Source organism: Cervus elaphus, chromosome 27 (genome assembly GCF_910594005.1).
Source record: "Cervus elaphus chromosome 27, mCerEla1.1, whole genome shotgun sequence".
In the NCBI taxonomy this organism is placed as follows: Eukaryota; Metazoa; Chordata; class Mammalia; order Artiodactyla; family Cervidae; genus Cervus; species Cervus elaphus.
In genome coordinates this window covers 58,069,731-58,086,340 of record NC_057841.1, presented here as the reverse complement: position 1 = coordinate 58,086,340, position 16,610 = coordinate 58,069,731, and positions in this window count along the sequence as shown.

The following is a 16,610-nucleotide window of genomic DNA, read 5'->3' as shown; positions in this document are numbered from 1 at the left end:
ATCTCATGAACAGAGGAGTCTGGTGGGTTATGGTCCATGGGGTCACTAAGAGTTGGACATGACTGAAGCAACTTAGCACTCACGCATCTCTATAAGCTAAGGCCAAGATGCAGAAGCAGTGTGCTTGAGAATGTACGTCATAGTGATGGAGGAATTTGGAGCCAGGTCACCCGAGTTTACATTCCAGTTTAACCACTTACTAGCTTTGCAATTGTGGATGATACACACAAACACACACACACACACACACACACATCTCCTGGTGCCTCAGTTTTTCCATCTGTAAAATGGGGTCATGACTTCAGTTGTCAGCTGACTTTGTCACTAATGAGTGTGACTTTGGTCATCTCAGTTTTGTTTTGTGGACCAGAAGGCCTGTGAGCTCCCTTCCAGTTCTGCATTTCTTGAGGTGACAGTGATGGGCAAACAATGAAAGCAATCGTACGTTAGGAGTCATTTGTTATTTTTCACTCTGCCCAGTCATCCCTGACCACAGCCGTCCCTCGGTGCTCTGAGTTCTAACTGGCACCATCCAGGCGGTGTGCGCTGTCGGTTGTGGCAACTTCTGATGCAGCAGCATGAGCTTTAGCGCTGGAGCGAGACTGAATTTGAATTCCAGTTCCACCATCTGTGGGCTTCCCTGGGGAATCAGACAATAAAGACTCTGCCTGCAATGCAGGAGACCCAGGTTCCATCCCTGCGTAGGGAAGATCCCCTGGAGAAGGAAATGGCAACCCATTCCAGTATTCTTGCCTGGAGAATTCCGTGGATTCTCCTCCATGGAGGAGCCTGGCGGGCTACAGTCCATGTGGTCCCAAAGAGTTGGACACGACTGAGAGAGTAATACTTTCACTTTTCTACCATCTGTCTGGCTAGTGAGGCCATTTAACCTTTTTAACTCTCTATTTTCCTCATATAGCATAACCTTGTGTTATTCCAGATGCTTTTGACTACAAATGGGCTTCCTTGGTGGCTCATGTGGTAAATCATGCGGTAAAGCGTCTTGCCTGCCATGCGGGAGACCTGGGTTCAATCCCTGGGTTGGGAAGATCCCCTGGAGAAGGAAATGGCAACCCACTCCAGTACTCCTGCCTGGAAAATTCCATGGACTGAAAATCTTGGTAGGCTACAGTCCATGGGGTCGCAAAGAGTCGGACACGACTGAGCGACTTCACTTTCACTTTTTGACTACAAATAAGTGAAACCGCTGGACTAGGGTGGCTTGGAGATTATTCATTTCTTTGTTAGGAAGTGGCCATTATTGGCCATTATAAAGTGGCCACTAGAGTGTCCATTATTTTCAAGTGGACACCGCACTTGACAAGCGGCCTGGACTCAGTGGTTCTCCAGTGGTTCATGAAACCAGGTTGGCTTTTCCGGGCTTCCTCCTCATGATCACAAGATGCTGGCTATAGGATGATGTCAGCAGACAGGGACCCTGGGAGGGGACCTCTTGTTGTCTGTTTCTTCGGTAGGGAGGAAAAGCTTTCCAAAAGATAGGAGCCAACATGTCCGCAGTCTCCACTGACCTGGGTTGGGCTTCACGTTCCCGCCGCAGCTGCAGGGAATGCTGGGAAAGCTGCACCGGGTCTCTGCGGCCGCTGTAAGCCCCGCCCACAGGGCCGGGAAGGGTGTCTTCTGAGCCAGCAGCTAATGGGGTTTGTGACAAGTATCTAGCTCAGGGCGTTACAAGGATCAGATGGATGTATTTATTAACTTAAGTTGATATTTAAGCTCATCAAATACTTATAGTTATTACCTGTCAGGCACTGTTTAATATCAGCCTATTTATTCCTCATAACTCTGTGAGAGAGATCCTATCATGGCGCCCATTTTACAGATGAGGAAACTGAGACACCGAGCGATGAATGTAACTGGCTAAGGGCTCAGAGCTTGGAGGGGGGACGGCAGGATCTGAACCCGGCTCTGTAGCCTGTGTTCTCGACCCCTGTACCACACCGTGTTCCAGAACGTGAGTTGGAGCACCGCGTGCAGCACTCTGCCTGGGGATGCTATTTTCCTATCCTTCTTCTGGTTCTGTGACAAGACCGTGTGGATGCCAGAGGCAAGGAAACAGTGAGGCAGATTATCCCGGTTCAAACGCCCTGCTTTCTCTCCCCATTCCAGTTTCTTCCATTTACTTTTCCTCCTCTCGCAGGTTTGTACCAGTTTCAGAAGAACCTGTGAAGTCTATTCCAGACTTCGCTTCTGTACTTATTTAAGATTTATGACAAGGGTAATTTTTTTTTTTCTCCTGATGTTTGAAAGTTTGGACCAATGGAGAATAAATGTTTTCTGTTTCTAAGGATGAATAGAAATGGGTTGGCAGATTGACCCATGAAGCCTTATGGGGAGTTGTCGTTGGGTGCCCTCTTTTCCTGCAAGAGGCGCTCAGGGCGTGGTGAGAACTTCGCAGCGGCCTTGTCTTACGGTGCAGTGTGTGATAGCGGCTCAGGTGACCCAGGCTCAACTGACTCAACTCAGACTCAGTTGCTCAGACTCTTTGCGACCCCATGGACCGTAGCCCACCAGGCTCCTCTGCCCATGAAATTTTCCAGGCAAGAACACTGGAGTGGGTAGCTATTCCCTTCTCCAGGGGATCTTCCTGACCCAGGGACTGAATCATAGTGTCTCCTTCATTGAGGGCAGATTCTTTACTGTCTGAGCCACCAGAAGATGAGATCCCTTTAAAGCAGAGCATTCAGAGTACATTGTTCATTAACCAGATTGCGATGGTATCAGAGAAGGATGGAGCTTGTCATGGCCTCTGTTGCTGTGTCCATGCAATGACAGAGAGGTTGTTTTGGAGAAACCCCTTTCTAAGGTCTTGGAGGAAGTGAGCCATGCATTGGGAACACAAACCAGTGACTCAAGAAGGAACAGGAAAGGACTATCACAAGTTTCCTAGCCTGGGACCCAGAAAGCATAAAAACAAGGTCACGTGTCCCACCATGAAGAAAGGAGTCTCTGAAAAGGGAGGAAAAACAGCCAAATATAACTCCACATAAAGATGATCAGAAAAACATCCTCGCTCGTTTGACAACCAACCAAGAATAACATATGAGTTCATCGAGCTCCAAAAGGGGAGAAAAGATAGAGGCATTAGCCAGCTAATTTAAAAATCAAGAAGTGCATTTCTCATCTTCATGCAGAGGAATGTTCGGGAACAGATCCATGTAGAGTAGCGCTCGCCCCCTAAAGTGGGGCTTCCTGTAGGGACGCAGCAGCTGCATCTTTGATGACTCCTTGGATATTAGCAAAACACTTGCTAAATATAGATGACTGTCAACAAGTCATAAATAAGGGAACGGGAGTGGGAAACTCCACACAAAAGGTGAGTGGGCAAGAACAAAGACATCTTTCTCTGCCAAGGTAATTATCACGTGCAGCAGCGAAGCCTGACTCACTGAGTCATTTAGAAGTTCAAGTGCCAAATAAGAATAAAAGTCCTGTAGAGGAGATTGTCACAGAGCAGGGCGGTGGAGGCAAACTGCTACCTAGGATCTATTTCCATGGAGTGAAAAGCAAGCATGACGATGGCAGGAACTCTGAGGGGATCATAATGGCCAGGTGGCAAGGAGTTACTCCAGCTGCCAGCCTGGTGTTTTAGCTACATCAGTGCTTGCCCTGTTTGTTTCCTTTCCTGTAAGGGGAACTGGCAGAATCTCTATCCTGATTTCCCTCAGGATGTGGGCTACCAGCTACCCAGACCTTGAGTGTGAACAAGATGGACCACATCAATGTGGACTGTGCTAGGTCAGATCAGCGTCGTGTCCTCAAAATAAGTCGGACATGTGCTGACCAATTTCTGCTCTTCCTTTCTGCCCAGGTTCAGCCCACTGAAATCTGAACAGTCTGGACTTGTTAGGTGCCCTGTGTTCATGGTGTGGGCCTTGGCTCTCCCTGTAACACATCAAACCAAATAAGCATGGCCCTGCCCGCCCCCACCTTCCACCACCACTTTGGCCACCTGATGTGAAAAGCTGATTCATTGGAAAAGACCCTGATGCTGGGAAAGATGGAAGGCAGGAGGAGAAGGGGACGACAGAGGAGGAGATGGTTGGATGGCATCACCAACTCAATGGACATGAGTTTGAATAAACCCCCGGAGTTGGTGATGGACAGGGAGAGCTGGTGTGCTGCAGTCCATGGGGTCGCAGGAGTCACACACAACTGAGCGACTGAACACCCCACTTCTAGTGAGCCCTGATTAAGGAGGTGCTGCCACAAGCAGATGGACGGCTGTCACAGCTTCTGCCCCCAGTGCAGTTAATTCCTGCTGCACACAGAAAGCATCCCATCTTGAGGTCCCAAAGACTGCTGCCCAGCCCTAGTACACCAACTAGTTTCCAAAGAGCAACCTATCAAGTAGCTCTTGAACACTCAAGAGATCTGTAGAAATGAATAATTCTTTAAGAAACCCTGTATAAAAAATATATCCTCATGTGATTTTGTAAGTCTGCCATCTAACGTGATACGTCAGCCTCCAAGTTGCTGAAATAAAGCCGTTAAGCCAGGGTAGGGTTAGCTAGTGGAGTGGGGGGGGGTCTCCCCACCCTCTGCTCCATAGATTTATTTATTTGTTTGCTCCATGGGGATTTTACAAGTCCTGGAGATTCATGAAGAGCTGCTGGTTTATTCAAATAGATTCCTTTATGGACATCAGAGCACTTATTCAAGACCATCTGGGCCACGTGACCAGAGATTTGATCAAGAGGGTCTTCTCACCTCTCACACTGTGGATGGCAAGATATCCCCTTACTCCTCATTTTCTGAGTTCAAACTCAGTCAAAGTTGCCTTATTCTGCCTTGATTCTGGCAACCAAGCACCCAGTAGCGGGTCTCGTGCTGGTGTCTGTGAAGTGAACGGCATGTGTTGAATGGACATGATGCGAGGGGCTGAAGAACTTTGAATTCTTTTTTGTTCAGGTTGGATTATTGTCCATCAACTACTTACAGCGAGGCTGAGAGAACCCAGGTGGAGGCAAGAGAAATGCAAAGCGGTGGCTGTTAATTGTCTGCCTTTAAATTAAGAATGGGAACACTCAGCAGGGAAACACTGGCCCTCAGAGCTTCAGAGTGGCTGGCGTGCAATGCACTTGGCCTCACTGTCACTGCTGTCTGTAGATGTGGTCCCTGGAGCGGATGCTCAGTTTCATTTTTAGGTGCGGTTCCTCAAGCCTGCATAGAAGTGTCTTGACTGAACATTTTCTTCTAGACAGAATCAAAAACTTTATTTACAACCCTTGGCAAGATATAATTTATGTGTTATCTGGATAAGTACAGATAGGCTTTTGAAAAATTAGATTTGTTTTGAACAATTCAATTCTCAAGTCAAACATCTAAGAGAAGGTACAGTGTGAGGTAGTGGTTGGCTGAACATTTTTGAGCTATGCTTTGGAGTTTGTGATGTCAGGGTCTTTCAGAGCATCCTTAATAATTGAGGTTTAATGCAGTTCTGTGTGTGTGTGTGTGTGTTGAACACACAAACAGTGAAGCAAACATTTACCAGTATTTTTGTGCAAATGGAACCATCTTTTCCTTCCTTGTTTATCTTCAGCTTTCCCGCCCACAAGAATGGCACTCAAGTGTGGGTTTTTTCAGGCAGTCATTTCTAATACCTAGGGAGTGTGGTCACATTTGATCTCTCTGGGACCTTTGACCATCCCCCCCACCCCACTTAATTGATGGGGATTCCCACTGAAACATGATCTATGCTGGAGAATCCAAGGAATCATCAATCTAAAGACAATCCATTATTTTGTGTTCTAAGAAAGAAAAAAGTACTAATGCTGTCAAACTACATCATGTCCTAGTTTGCAAATGCAGCTTGATTTCAGCAATGTTACAGTAACAACAAAAACTGCATGGAAGATGTGAGGAAATACATAATCATTATTTTGGGGGGCCTCATAAGGAAATTTGGGATCTAACAAGCATAAACTAAATGAATACATACAAAGGAAAGATCCTTTCTCAGCTAAAACTATCTTTGTTTCCACAAAGTGCTCAACCCAGAGTTCAGGACAAGATTCTTTGCTGAGTCTTTCTTCAAATGTGCCCTACCAGAGGAGTTATTAAAATGGGGCTGCTGAATAAGGTCAAGAAACCCCCAAAAGGTTTCTGTGTTTTTTCAGCCTGTTGCTACTGTTCATTCACCAAGTCCTGTCTGACTCTTCATGACCCCATGGACTGCAGCACGCCAGGCTTCCCTGTCCTACACCACCTTCCGGAATTTGCTCAGGTTGTCTGTAATCGGTGATGCCATCTAACCATCCCATCCCCTGTCACCCTCTTGTCCTTCTGCCTTCAGTCTTCCCAGCATAGGACGTGACAAAAAGACAAGTAAACGGATCACAGTGGCAAGGAAAAGGTCAGGCCATCAGCCACCGTGAGAGGCACACAGTCCCTGGGGTCTACCGGTTTTCCTAATGCTGTTATCCACCAGTTCTGTTTCCTCCCAGCAGTGTAGTGAGGAGGACTCCACGTGGCTCTTGGAAAACAGTTTTAGAAGTAACTTAGGATTGAAGGCAAACTCTGGTCGGGGGTGGAAGGGTGATACTGTGTGTTTGTACCATTGATTTGGCCCTCACACATCAAAGTTCTTTTAAAAACTTAAAAGCTATATTAAATACAATAAAAATGACAAGAGAGTGTGTTTAACATCTCTGTACAGTTTCAAGAATAATGACTACATGATGGTCACCAGGTACTTGAAAGATGCTCAATCAACATTACTAATCATCAAGGATGTGCAAATCAAAACCATAGTGAGCAGCCATCTCACACCTGTCAGAATGGCTCTCATCAAAAAGAACCAAATAACAAATGTTAGTGAGGATGCGGAGAAAAGGGAACCTTGGTACACTTGTCAGTGGCAATGTAAATTGGTACAGCTACTGTGGAAAACAGTACGGAGGTTTCTCAAAAAATTAAAAATAGAGCTACCATAACACCCAGCAATTCTACTCCTGGGTATATATCTGAAAAAAAAAAGAAAACACTAAATTTAAAAGATATATGCACCCCAACACTATAGCAGCATTATTTACAATTGCCAAGACGTGGTATCAACCTATGTGTCCATAAGCAGATAAATAAAGAAGGTGTGGTATATATATATACAATGAAATACCACTCAGTCATAAAAAAGAACAGAATTTTGCTATTTGCCACACATGGATAGACTTGGAGGGCATTATGCTAAATGAAGTGTCAGACAAGGACAGATACTCTTTTATCTCACTTATAGGTGGAATCTAAAAAAATACAACAAACTATTGAATATAGCAAAAAGAAACAGACTCACAGATATAGAGAATAAACCAGTGGTTTTACCAGTGGGGAGGGGGAGCTGGGAGGAGCAGTACAAGGGGAGTGGCGTAAGAGTTACAAACTATTAAGTATGAAATAAGCTACAAGGATATATTGTACAATGCAAGGAATATAGCCAATATTTTATAATAGCTATAAATGGAGTATAACCTTTAAAAATTGTGAATTACTATATTGCACACCTCTAACTTACGTAATATTGTACATAGACTATACTTCAATTAAAAAAAGTCACACAGATGGCTATCATACAAGAGTTAAAAAAAGAATGACAAAATGAACCCAGTAAGAAGAAAAATAGTACTGATATTTTTGAAGCCTTGTATGTGACATCCCCAAGTTATATTACCCTCTCTTGTGGGGGTCAAAATTCAGGACGGTTTTCTTTATGTATAGATATTCCTAAAAAATACATTATTTCATTTTGCCTGCTTTGGAAATTTAGGTAAATAAAATCATATTGTATGTATTTTTCTGAAACTTGCTTTTTGTTGCTCAACAATGTACACTTTGGATTCAACCATGTTCATGTGGAGATACATTGCATTCTATCTTGTGACTAGGTCATAATTCATTCATGCATTCTCCTCTTTATGAATGTTTGGGTTGTTTTGCTTTGAAGAGCAGTGCTGCTTTGAATATTCTCGTCCGTGTTGTCTGGTGAACATGTGCACGAGTTTCTCTTGCCTGTGCATCTGTGAGTGAAGTGGCTGGGTTGTGGGGTGTGCCCACGTGCTGTGTTGCTGTGTGATGGCGTACTGTATTCCAAGGGAAAGATAAAGTGGGGAGTGGTTTCTGTTAGCAATGTATGGGGTGTTCACTAATCCATCTTTATTCCACATCTTAATATTACTTGATACTCTTAGACTCAAAAATTTTTGCCCACCAGATGGGAGTGAATGGTATCTCATTGTGGTTTTATTATTCATTTCCCTGATTATTAAGGAACATTTTCCCATACATAATGGGCATTCATCTTGCCTCATCTATGAAATGTCTCTTTGTCTGTTTTGACTATGAATTTTTTGTGCCTTCTTGGATGGTTTGTCTTTTCTTGTTGACATAGAAGCTATTTCCTGGATATTAAGACTTTGTTAACTGTACGTATTGAAGATCTCTTCTTTCCATCTGTATCTTGTCTCTTTACTCTTTTATGATGTCTTCTGAAGAATGGGGGTTAATGTGGTTGGACTAATCACAATTTATTCTTTATAGTTTGTTCTTTTTATGATTTGCTTCATAGTCCTTCCCATCGTGAGGTGGGACACAAAAGAACACAAAAATGTTTTTCTTTTCCCTAAAAAGTGTGAATATGTTCTTCCTAAGTCATCAATCTATCTGAAATTGATTTTAGTGAATGGTGTGAGGAGTCAATCTATTTTTCTCTCTTGTTTTTCGTTATTCCATATTACTAACCCATTGGTGCAGCACCATTTACTGAAAAATCCCTCCTTTTCCACTTATTTGTGATGTCACCCCTTCCTTGTATATGTGGGTCATTTTATGCATCTTTATTCTGTTCCATAGACTATTTGTCTCTGCACCAACATCACTGTCTATTTTTCTATGAGTTTATAATTATAAATTCTTATCTGGTAGGGCACCATATAGTTTTCAAATCCAGTGGGAATCTGAATTGGCCAGGACTAAGCTGATAGATAAATAGAAGACTTCCTCTAAATTCAAAAATCTCAAAAATGTCAGTTCTAAAATGTCCTGGCATTGAGTATTGCAAGAAAATGAAAGGATAAAAAAAGTCTTTTTCTTCAATAGCCCTATTTGAGGCAAATGTACAATTTTTTGCAAATACACAGCAGAAAGCTAGGATACAGTTTGCTGAAGACTAGTAGTGATTACCTATTTTTATCTTAACAGAGGTGTGAAGATAGATTTGGGTTCTCTCCTTACAGGAACCAGAAATCAAGTGGCTGAAATGTAAAGTGTTGATAACATACACACTTGTACTTTTAGGAACTTCTACTCACAAGGACATTCATTCATGTCACCCTTCCAGTCACTCAAATTTTGAAAGACCCACCTGGGTGAGAAAGTCCTGCCTTTACAAAGAATTCACCCAATTTGATCCTGTTTAATTTTAATGAAAAAAAAAAAAATCGAACAGAATAGATAATAAAGTTCTCACAAAGATGCCTTCTTTAGAGTTATCTAAAGTTTATCAGCAAAATAACTTTGACTAAGTTAAATGGCGATGTGTCACACACCCAAAACGTGTGAAGCAATTTGAAAAAATATTTTAAATATGCCATGGATTTGTAAATTAATGCAGGGCTCACTGTGCTTGAATTTCCATTTCTAAACTGCTTCATTTGCATGCAAAGAGTGGGCAATTTTTGTGTGTGTGAAAATTTAGCCTTAAGAAATGAAAATCAAAAACTCAGCAACTTGAAAAGAGCTGTTAGGCATAGAAATTGTTTAATCGGTTTCCAGCAGGGCCAATGGTGTTGGCATTTTGAAATACCAGATTGGATTGGCATCCTAGGAAAAAAAATCCTCAGCTCAGAAAAAGTCGCCTAAAAAAGCCACCATCTACAAAGTGGGGAATGAAGATGGCCGAGATATGACAAATGCCAATGAAACGAATTCTGCGATCGAGAGGGAGCCTGAAGTGTGAAATGAACAAATGTTACATGTGAGAAAATTTCTGTCAGTGCTACCCCAATCATCCATTCTGACAAATACAATGCTTGATCAGAAAGCCAGGTGTTTCTGTCTCAGGAATCATTCCCCGTGGGTGTTGTAAGAGGACCTAACGACGCGGGTTCATCTTGCAGTCCGCGTTCTTACTTCAGAAAGGATATTATAAAGGAACCTAATAATCCCTTCTGCAACAAGGTTGAGATCCCAGCTTAGATTTTCCTTCCAGGGTTTTTAAAATGCAACTTTAAAATAAGATTTCATTTAAACATTTTGTGATGCTTTTGTGGCTTGGACCTTAAAAGCTAGAACAGAATACCATATTTTATTAGAGAATGCATGTTTGTTTACAGTATCCCAAATGGAAGGTACAAAGTTCAACCTACCTGGATATAATGAAGGGCTTCCCTGGTAGATATAACGATGATGATGATAGTAATAAAAGCCTTATAAAACATACCGGTTTCAGGTTTTGTTTTTTTTTAAATACACATTTATTGGGTACCTGCTGTGTGTTGGGTACCATCCTAGGTGCTGAGGATGCAAAAATGAGTAAGAAAAACCCTTTGGGCCTTTAAGAAGCTCAGTCTTTGCAGTGAATCTCTACTGAGCTTAAAAAATTGTCTAATCTAGCTATCTAGTTTTCTCCCAATGGAGCTGCTGATTACACAAGGTCCAGATAACAAGGAAGGTGATTCTCTCCTTCCCTATTTTTCATTTAAGCCTGCAGAAGAGTAGCCAGCTCAAGGAATGTGATGCTACTATCTTTTAGCATTTGCACTGGATGCTTTGCACTCGGTGATTCTTCTCTCAACATGGGGGCTGAGAAAACAGTTCTGCTTTCCCTTCCCAGGACTGGGGATAGAATTCTTGGGTAAGAATAAGACCATAATGTCTTCACACTGAGATCACTTCTATTTGTGTTGTTGTTGAAAAAGAACAAACTTCATGGCCCAACACTGTCAGACACGAGTCCTAAGTTCTCCACATGATGCTTGGCATGCGTCAATGTTTGTTGATTGAACAAATGACAATGCAGGGATGACAGACACAGAGCCAGAGCATCTCAGAAAAGGTTTCTATGTGATAAAGGACTGTAGTATAGTTTCAAAATAAGAGGATCAAACAGCAAATGTTAATATAATGCCTACTATGAATGTGGTGGCTCAGACAGTAAAGAATCTGCCTGTAGGGTAGGAGACCCAAGTTTAATCCTTGGGTTGGGAAGGTCCCCTGGAGAAGGGAATGACTACCCATTCCCGTATTCTTGCCTGGAGAATTCCATGGACCAAGGAGCTTGGCAGGCTGTGGTTCCTGGGGTTGCAAAGACTCGGACACAACTGAGTGACTAACACTGTGAACGTATTAAAAATTAATTCCAGAGTATGCTTCTAGGGAAATGAAAGAACTGCAGGTTTGAGAGGAAAACACTGCAAGAATATGCCTCCTGTGGATTCTCAGGCGCTACTCACCTCCCCTTCTGTTGTAAATCTTTCTGTGGGCAAGATCTGTAGACTGAGGTGCATGTGGAGTATATGACTTGGTCTGAACTTGAAAAGCTAAGACTTGGATTCTGTTTGAAATTCTATCAACTTACTATTGTCTACTGAATAATCTTGTGACTTACTAACCCATGGTGCATATAAGTAATTTTTAAAATATGGTTATACATATGTAGAGTTTGTGTCTATCTAAATTTTTTCCTTCATGAGTCAAGATTTATTTTCCTTGTGGCTTCATCAAAAGTCTGTACTTCAAATGATAGTATTAGGACAAATGGTAAAGATTTTTCATTAAGTGATAACAAACTTAGATGCATTGTAAAATCTTGATATGATTCTAGCTGTACACTTCTCATAAAGAAGATGAGGCTGGGCATGAGATGAGAGAGTTATCCTCAGACCACACACATCTGAACTCATGTCAGTTTGCAATGTTTTCAGCTCCCAGGGACTGAAAATCTAACTAATGGTGGCCTACATGATTGACAGAATTTTCTAAACCAGTAAAAAATATAAAGGTAGACACATTTCAGTTGGTGCAATGGATCAGTAATATCTTTCAAACATCCAGGAGCCAGGATTTTTCTAATAGTCCTTCTCTTCCATTTTCAGAATAGTGGTTTTTTTTCCCTTCATGGCTGTCACCTCATGTTCACAATATGGCTGCTTCAGCTCCAGGCATCATGTGCTGATGTCAGCACCTTAAGAAGAAAGTGAAGGTCAGAGGCTGAAGAAAGGTCTTTTCCTCTGAAGCCCTGCCTTTTTAGACTGTGAAGTGAAGTGAAAGTCACTCAGTTGTGTCCAACTCTTCGTGACCCCATGGACTAAAAAGTCCATGGAACTCTCCAGGCCAGAATATTGGAGTGTGAAGCTGTTCCCTTCTCTAGTGATCTTCCCAACCCAGGGATTGAATCCAGGTCTCCCACATTGCAGGCAGATTCTTTACCAGCTGAGCCACCAGGGAAGCCCAAGAATGCTCGAATGGGAAGCCTATCCCTTCTCCAGCAGATCTCCCTGACTCAGGAATTGAACTGGGGTCTCCTGCACTGCAGGCGGATTCTTCACCAGCTGACCACCAGGGAAGCTCAAAGGAAGCTTGGCAGAGGACGGTGTAAGGAAAGGAATTCTCCCCATTACTTCTCACTTTCCAGACTGCTATCACACAACTGTCCTCCATAATTACAGGGGCAGGGAAATGGGATTGCCACTACCTGTTGGCTCAGCCATTACTTACTTCTTGGTATTAGGAAAAGACTCACCTTCCCTGAGATCTAGAGATACTTGCTGGCTCCCTGAACTCATGGTCAGAGAGCTGAGGTCAGAAACGAAGGTCATGGGCCGTGTCTGTGCAGCCTGTGAGATGAGCTGGTGTTTGGCATCCAAGAGTTGAGAGAAGAGGTTACAAGACAGACTAAAGAGTGTGTTGGCTCCTGGGTCATGGATGTGGGACCCGAGAAGAAACTTGGAATTTGCTGCATACCAGCCGTATGACCTCAGGCAAATGAATTAGTACTCAACTGCTTCACAGTTGAATTATCTGCAATAATGCTAACCTCAAAGCGCTGTTAGGAGAATTAAATGAGATGATGTGGACAGGGACTTAGCTGGTATGTGTTAAAGGATTAAGAAGCAGGGCCTCCTTTACTTCTCTTCTCCTTAAGAAGCAGAGGGTCTTTTGCTGTTAGATGTTGATGGGGAAGATCCCTGTCTTGAGAGGCGCACAGGCTTGTCATCCAGTTGCTTGTGACTTAAGTTCCCATTTCTGGGGCTCAGTTTCCTCTACTATAATATGGGAATTAGAGCTGAGTGGTCTTCAAGCTCCATCAGCTTCAGCATCTTGATGTAACAGTGGACTCTCTGTAATGTTAACAGCTGGTAACGTGTGTCCCCAGGATTTCCAAGGGCCATTGTCATCACACTGTTGGCAAAGACTGGAGACTTCTCATACTTTCACCAATGACAGTTTGCTGCTGTCCATGTGAAGGTAGAATATAATTGTCGGGCTCTACCCTCCCCGTGGTCCTTATGCTTTATTAAAAAAAAAAAAAGCAACCCTGGAATAAGTTAGATGCTGCCTTGTCGCTAAACGGCCAGTGACCTCACCCAAAAGTGGCTTTCTGTGCCTGAAATCCCAGGAGGGTATCTGTCCCACTGTCTGTCCATCTTGATTTTACATTCAGACCCATTTTCTTTCCAAAGGATATTCAGAAACACTCTTCATTAACTTTGTACTTATTTAATTTAAAAAAAAACAAGGCAAATGCATAATGAGCATTTTAACAACAAATAAATTAGAACTTGAGATAGCTATAACAATATACACTGAGAGGAAGAATTGAAGGGTCTAAAAATAAAGACAAAACCATAAACACACTCTCCTTTCTCTATGAAAATCAAAAACACACCACTGGCTTTAGGACAAAGGAGGAATAATGAAAGGAATAGAAAACTTTTCTTCCCACCTAACAGTGAGAAGGTAGCTGTGTGGAGTTGGATGAAGAACACTTGCATCCAAAACAATACACTTGCCCTAAAAAGGCTTGATTATTAGTTCCACTTAAAAAAAGCAGCCACAACAAGGATAAATGTAAAACTGATGTTAGGAGATTTTTAAAAGCTGCAACCTCTGAAAAACGAAGTAGTCATTTGCAAAATCCTGTTCCAATCAACAGAATTGTTTCCTTCAGAAAAATGGTCAGACGCTCCCCATCCTCTGTCCCAGCACAGCCTGGAAATTGTTCTTTCTTCCTGTGGGACATGGAGATGTTCAAACGCTTCATCAAGACCGTCATGCCCTAAAAAATTCTGAGTGTCATTGTGGAATAATCAACCTCAGATTGAATGTTACAAATTTTCCAAGCCCTGTTGCAATTAAGGGAAGTTGGGGGCCGGTGGTGGAGGAGTCCAGGATGAACAAGGTGAACCCCTTGTGATGGGAGTCGTTGGAAGGGCGTGGCCCCCCGGCTCACAGCAGCCCTTGGCGTTGACTTTGGCTTTGGAGCTCTGGGGAGCCACACACAGATTTAGGGTACAACCTAGGATGGGGCCCAAGTACTAATCTGTGTTGAGAGTTTCTCTAAATTGCTTCATGGTGGTATATCCTGAGGCTTGCATGTCTAAGAAACAAACAAATGCACAAACAGAAAGAAGCAAAATAATTCCACGAAGTGAAACGAACCCTCCTCTGCAAAACATTCTTTTATGCTAAACACTTCATAGGGTTCTCTCCTGAGATACCTAAAATATTTTAAAATTTGAAAGTATATATAGCTGTGTATGGGTGTGTGTTTGCACACACATTTGCACATTTGAGTTTCACTTCTCTGATTTTGGGGGTGAGTCTGATGATGACTTTCATCCTGTAATAAATTCCATGACTTACCTCTTTCCTGTGCTTGCTTCTCCCCACTCCTACCCACTGGCCCCTGGCCCCTACCTTGGAGGAGTTTTAGAAAATGATTGTGCTCAATTAAGATCCATGGATGGACACTTGGGTGTATTAAAAGAGTCCCCATAGCCTGTGGCGAAGTGGAGTTGGGTTCAAAAGTAGAAGCAAATTAGTCGTGAAACATGTTCCCATGGTAGAAAATATTCTAGGGACCTAGACGCAGGCCAAGAAGACTAGGAAAACAGGTGGGGCATATGGGCTCAAGCTCATTAAATACAAATGGTTCTGGGGAGGAAAACAGGAAACGGGCAGAGAGGCTCACGCGCCATAAGTCCACGGGGCTTTGCAGCGGCTCTGAGCACTTGGAACGCCATCACGGAATCTCAGAGCTGGGAGGGAGCTAGACAGATCACCCAATCCTACCCCTTTATGTTGCAGATGAGGAAACCCAGGTTGAGTGCTTTGCCCAAGGTCCCAGCTAAAGCAGAGCAGAAGCGGAGCTGGGGCCCAGGACTCCCTGCCCTCCACCTCGGGGCGCCCCACCCCGAGGCAGTGGGGACCTGCTTCTTCCAGATCTGGTCTTTTTCTCGTTTGTTGAAATTTCGCTAGGAAATGTGATAAGAAAGGAACTCTAGGAAACTGAATGGGACAAGTAACTGGAAACGTGACCAGGCAATGAGCGACCACACAAGGGTATGGCATAAAGCAAGACTTTTCCAGCGCTGGCTACACATTAGAACAAGGTTCCGCATCTCACTAATTCAATCAGAATGAATGCGAGTGAGGCTCTGACACTGATCCTTATAAAAGGTCCCAGATGATTACCGTGTGCAGCCACGGTTGACACAAAAGACTTGGATTTGAATCCTGCTGTTATTAGCTGTGTGACTTGAGACATGTACAATAGTTACTTGACATCTCCAGGCTTCCTTTGACTTGTGTGTGAAATGGAGCCAATTAATACCTACTTTCTAACATTGCTGCCAGATTAGATGAGATATACTATATGTTTCAGAGGAGTAGTTATTTGTCCTAAGTATTTGCTTCCTTTTATAAAAGCCTGAATTTCAGTGATTATAATTAGAAACTGTTGTTGTTTTGTAAACTATTACTGAAGTTGTTTTCCCTCTAGTCCCTTTCTGACTGCTTGAACTCTTTCTCAGCAGTTCTCACCGAGACTTTGAGAATGGTTTTCAGTTTTCAAAATAAGGTGATAGGGCAGAGTGTGTAGCTACTGAGAAAGTCATACTTAATTTTCTGATGAGGCTGCCACTTCAGAGATTCTGGTAGGCTGCCTGGAGGAGGTGAGTCCTATGGCTGGTATAAGAGGACAGCTAAAAGCTTTCCAGAAAGAAACCACATGGCAGTTGCTACGCCAATAAATCTTAAATGGATCAAGTCACATAATGAGAAAACCATTGCCTTCTCAACTCCTTTTTAGTGCTTTTTGTGCTATCAGTGGTATTTCATTTGCTAACATCACTGTTTAAACGGAAGTGATCTCACAGCCTTTTTAGAATTCACCATTGTTTTACCTTAATTCTGATTTTGTTTGGCTTTCATTTATGGCATGTGATATAGGACTTCCATTTATAATGAATGGAAATGGGAATCTAGGTAAGGAAGAAACATGCCAAATCGAAAATTCTTAAGTGAACAAGGTAGGAGTCATAAGCAGATAGTGGAAGATTCCTGGGTTCTTAGGTCTTGGCTCACCTCTGAGATCTCCA